The sequence below is a fragment of the Azolla caroliniana genome, unplaced genomic scaffold (assembly GCF_043228905.1).
Source record: "Azolla caroliniana isolate FFs.n. ecotype wild unplaced genomic scaffold, voAzoCaro1.0.p SCAF_7, whole genome shotgun sequence".
Classification (NCBI taxonomy): Eukaryota; Viridiplantae; Streptophyta; class Polypodiopsida; order Salviniales; family Salviniaceae; genus Azolla; species Azolla caroliniana.
Window position 1 is genome coordinate 3,026,112 of NW_028230442.1, and position 6,138 is coordinate 3,032,249.

The window sequence follows — 6,138 nt, forward strand, 5'->3', positions numbered from 1 at the left end:
CTATTTTGGAAGTGTACTCGATTCATGGACAGATTATTGCTCAAAAATTGACTTGAGATTATATTATGAATGTGTGCTGACCAGGAAAGGCAAGCTATGTGCAAGATCTCAAATTGATCCTATGAGTTCTCAAGGTGGTCTTCCAAATAAAGATCCAGGTTCAGCCAAAACAAATTCCAGCTCTTCCGAAGTTGGCGGGACCCGGTTATCAAAAATTGTACTATCTTTCTGGAGAAATATAGTGGAGAAACTTGAGAGGGCACAGAGAAGGGCACCTTTGAAAGTGCTTTCCCTTCTCTTGGGCTACTATTCAGCAAATGCTCTTTCCACGCTTGTTGGGCAAACGGGGGATTGGGATATTTTGGTTGTTTGCCTTGCGGTTGCTTTAATAGAGGGAATTGGATTTTTAACTTATCGTCTGCCTTTGGTATTGCACAAATTTCATGACTTCATACGCATGGTCAACTATTGGAAGTTGGGCCTGTCGCTAGGATTTATATTGGATAAGTTCAAGTTAGAAATGGAATTCCCATTTGAGGCGAATTGGAATGTATATATCCCTTCAATATTCTTTTGATTACCAAAATTGGGTGAAATGTATATATCCCTCCCTTCTAAAGTTCTATATAAAAGTGAGAGCTTGCTTAATTTTGTCGCCATATCTAAATCAAGAAATCTTTCTCGTCAAACATAACCTTGTCCAGCATGGTGTCAACTTCCTTGATTGCAAGTTTCACACACTGCGCATGTTTCTTTGAGGATATGCGCGAGTATTATGCCCAACTCTAGCAAATCAACATAGTTGTGATTCTGTACTAATATATTTTGAAAATATCAAAGTTATAAATTAAAGCTGGTTCATGTTCCCTGTTTGGTTAGTGTGCTTCATTAATGCGAGTATCATATATGTTTGTAGATGATTACAACTTTGACAAGAGTAGTACTAATGATGCAACCCCCCTCATTCATAGATGATGCCAAGACATTGAATCATTTATTAATGGGATTCACTTTTTGGTGAAACAATTTAGCTTCTAAATACGTTAATGTTAGTGGTTCTTAATATGTAGCTTTCCATTTTCCCATATGCTCGCCACATTTCACCATATATATATATATATATATATATATATATATATCATATAGATCATCAATATTGCAATGTTGCTTTAAGTAGTGCATTATATTCTTATGATTCATGTTGGAGCTGATTATATGTATATATTCATCTATCTGCCTGTCTATGATTCTTGATGATGAGACTTTCATATCGTTCAAGCTGAAAATATTGGGGCTAGCCTCATTTTGATGGTGCATACTGCGTTCAGATTCCCCATTGAGCTACATACAGAGTTGGTTGCAGAACTATCCAAATATTTTAGCTTTTCTTGACACAATTACCTTGCACAAGGAAGGAGGTATACTAAGAAAGAGCTCGATATGCATATTGATGTAAAAGGGTAGGATATAGCCCATACATACTGAAAAACATAGTTCACATTTCACCTGAACCAATACTGCATACATACTAAGAACCGATTCAGGCAATGCTCACATCTCTACTACTTTGAGATGCGCCTTCAATTTGATTCTGATCTATTTCTTGCATTGGTCGATTGAATCGATCAATGGATCAAAGGCATTCGATTGGTCAGAGAGAGAGAGAGAGAGAGAGAGAGAGAGAGCTAGCTGAAGAATAGACAAAAGAGGTACTCATTTTATTCCATTCTTGGATTGAGAGAGTAGTACATTCTCCCCATTCATTCACTCAGTCATAGGAGGATTAGAAGAAGAAGAAGAAGAAGAAGATAATTTTTATAACAGTTCAATTTCACTCATATACATGCATATAAAGTAGTTGAGATTAGCTGTGACAGAGGCACCATTGTTATTTTTGGGAGAGACAAGAGACAAGAGTAACAGAGTCTCACAAAGAGAGACAGAGGAAGAGGAGGAAGAGGAGGACATGGATCCTTTTTCCATCAGTTGGGTGCGCAGTAGGCACCGCAACGATACTGACAATCGTAGCGACAAACGCCGCCACCCCTCCTCCCTCTACCGCCACCTCCGCCACCTCCGCCGCCGCCCTGGAGGTGCCGCCCGTTCTGGCGTGTAGTTGCGCCGCCGCCACCTCCACCTCCACCACCTCCTTTGTTTCCTCCGCCGCCTCCTCCTCCGCCGCCGCCGCCGCTTCCTTGGCCGGGGCAGAATCCGACGCACACATTGTGACCCCCACCTCCTCCTCCGCCTCCGCCTCCTCCTCCTCCGGTGTTCCCGCCGCCGCCGCCTCCGCCTCCTCCTCCGGTGTTCCCGCCACCGCCACCGCCTCCGCCTCCTCCGGTGTTCCCGCCACCACCACCGCCACCTCCTCCTCCGGTGTTACCGCCGCCGCCGCCTCCGCCACCTCCTCCTCCGGTGTTACCGCCACCGCCACCGCCACCTCCTCCTCCGGTGTTACCGCCACCTCCACCGCCTCCTCCTCCTCCTCCTCCGGTGTTACCACCGCCGCCGCCGCCACCGCCTCCCCCTCCGGTGTTCCCACCACCACCGCCTCCGCCTCCGCCACCGCCGCCTCCAGGCCCTCTATTGAAGCCTCCGGGTCCTCTGTTGAAGCCTCCAGGCCCGCCTCCTCCTCCTCCTCCTCCTCCTCCTCCTCCTCCTCCTCCTCCTCCATTATTATTAGAATTGCAGAAGCCTGGGCATATGAGAGGAGCGCCTCGGCAGCGGCCGTATTGGCAGATGGGGAACCTGGGGCGGCCGCCGCCACCGAACTGCTCCACCTGTGCACTCACCATCACTCTCCCCTCCTCCTTCTTCTTCTTCTCCTCCGTCAATAATGCTGCCGCCGCCTCCTCCGCCTCGGAGTGGTCCCCATCACCATGATTGCTTGAAGCCAGCACATGGCAAGTAGCAGCACATGACAATGCCAATGCCAATGCCAATGCCAATGCCAGGAGCAGCAGGGGCCGCATTTCTTCCTTCCTCCCTCCCTCCCAGTCTATTTATTCCCTTCCGAGTACTTGAGATTGAGGAGCACAATGCGTGAGAGAGAGAGAATGAGAGACTCTGAGAGAGTATTTAATCTATTGATGGCAAGAGATGAGGAATGGAAGATATATGTATGTATGTATGTATGTATGTATGTATGTATACTTAGAAGAAAGGGAGAATCTGAGGAAGGATGCTGAAGATGATGCTGAAGAAAGAGTGTAGGCAAGTAAGGATGAGATTGCTCTACATTGCGAAAGCATTACAGCTTCTTCTCTTTTTATACTGAAGTTTTGGGTGGGGGGTAGGAGATAGGGATGTGTGTGTGTGTGAGAGAGAGAGAGACAGAAAAAGAGAGAGAGAGAGAGTGTGTGTGTGTGTGTGTGTGTGTGTGTGTGTGATGATGGATAGATGAGAGATGATGGATGGAGGAGGAAGAGGAGGTGGGTTTCCTTCACGAATATACATATGTATATATGAACAAAAGAATTGGATAGATATACATACATATATCATCATCATATAGATGTACACATATAAGGTAGAGAGGAAGACTTTTGTCTGTCTACAGAAGAATCAGAGTGATGGTGGTGGTGAATAAGAAAGAAAAAGACCCCTACCCCTACCCCTACCCCTACCCCCACCATATACCTTACTCTTCTCTCTCTCTCTCTCTCTCTGCTCTGGTCAATCAACAAGTAAGTTGGTGGGCACTCTTCTTCTTCTCCTCCAACTACTGCTACTACTACAGTCTATAATTACAATTTGTGTTGCATTGCATTTAATGTATGCCCCACCACCCTCCCTACTCATCCATCCCTATTACCACAGTCTCCTACTTACTTAAGAGTTAGTACTACTACTACTACTACTACCACAATTAGTAGATAGAGAGAGAGAGAGAGAGAGAGAGAGAGAGAGAGAGAGACACTTAGTACTACTACTACCACAATTAGGAGAGAGAGAGAGAGTCTCTCTCCCTTTCTAAAATGGTCAATAAGTAAGGAAGAAGGAAGGGCCCATCCATCATATGTACATTTCTGCATCTATCCATTCCATGCCATGTATATACAGTTGCATTGTTGAGTGTGTTCTTTTGTGTCATTTAATGCCATTGCATGGATAGAGAGAGAGAGAGAGAGAGATGAGAAAACAGACATTAGGGGGGGAAAAAAAGTATGTATATGCATGCAGGTGTGTTATGATATGGATATACAAATAAATGCTCTTAGAAATTAGACCTACAACTGCATGCAAAGTCAACAACAACAAGTGTGTGGGTGTGTGCTATGTGTAGTAGTGAATGATATTTTCATAGATAGCTATACATAGATGAATTGAGAGAGAGAGAGACATAGAAAGAGAGGATGTGTGTGTGTGTGTGTCTTTTTTTGGTTTTCATTTAAGAGGCACCGCGTGGAGAAGAGAAGAGGAGAGGGGGTAAGTGAAGAAAATCCCACAAGTTACACCTACTCTTCTCTTCTCTTTCCTTTTTTAAGGCTCTTTGTCTCCTTCTTCATCAACTCCTCCCAATCCTTATCCATACACACATATACATACATACATACATACATACATACATACATACATACATATGTATGTATGTATGTATGTGTATATATATATATATATTGCACATACATACATTATTATGGTGTGCTTCTTAATCTAACTCTCGGTAGCTGATTGATTGATCCATCCATCCATTCGATCTGATCCGATCCAATCCCACGATCTCGCTCTCCCTCCTTCCCTATGTGCGCGTCATCGCCCATGTGCAAATAGTCAACTTGCCCCTTTCGATCAACATCACGCGGCAGAGGACTTGATTTATGCAATCTCCGACCTTTGCACTTTCCAATACACGGGTCGAGGTCTCTGCTCTTTTAAAGTCTCGACCAGGATGAATGTACCTAGGGTGGTTTCATTAATGACAATGTTGCTTTAGCTCTTTCAAAAGGCTTCCTCTGTGTGTGTGTGTCGCCAGGGGGAAAAAAAGTCTACTCTGAAAAGTTATTGTAGAGGTCATGTTCGTGAGGACACACATAACTTTCTAGCTTTTCATTAGGAAACATAATTTCTTTTACCAACCAATAACTCCTCTTACGTCGGTGTTTTGCGTACAGAAAAGATGGCTAATGTCTCCCCCAATTGCATAGTCACCGTAGGATGTCCATCTATTTATTTCTAGACTCTTGTTTGCCACCCACAATCTTATTTGTTAATCCATTTAATTCATCAATAAACATGTCTTCAAGACATGAGAGTCGATGTATCTCATAGTGCATAAGGTCTTCTTTACTAACAATCGATATATTCCTTTTTGTAGGACTTTACGTCCATCCAGTTCAAGTTTGCAATCAAATTTCCAAGGATGAAACCACCATGTTTTCAAGCTAGTGTCTCCTATCAACATCATTGCACAGTTTTTGTCCTTGGTTCATCTTTGACGCATAATAGTGGTAAAATTTATGAAAACTCAATTGTATGCATTAATTAAAGACATGTATATGACATTATGTGTATGCGAAAATGGTAATCAATTTGTATGCAATTGCTTCCGGTTGATGAATGATTAATGGAAATAACATTAATTCGTGCAATGGTGCCACTTGATGAATGAATAATGGAAATAGCATTAATATGTCTAGATGTCTCAAGTTATCATGATCCCGCTTTTCTCAAATTAACTTCTTCATTCAAACTTTCTAACATGTTATGACATTCAATTACCACGGGGCGACCACCCATAAGTCTTAAGCTCAACTCTTGATCCAACATCATCAAAGAAAATTTGTTGTATGTCAATGTAGAATGATGTTCTCCAAACTCTCAAAGAATGAACCATTGATTGTTAGGACTTTAAAATCATGTAATTAATGCGAGATGCACTACAATAACTTGAAAGGGGTAAGGGTCCAGGGACAAATCATTTGCAATTCACTTTGAGGCTACATTTTTTTGAGACCATGGTGAACATTGCAAGAAGGTCACAAATTTAAATGTCTTGTCCTTTTTTTGACATTGAGGTGCTTTTGATAGAGCTAGTTACACATAAGAAAGTAACTAGGAATCCAAGAGTAGTACAAGTTTGAAATGGAAATCTCCTAAACTCGTGTTATTACTCATCTTCTATGTTACAATTGGTTC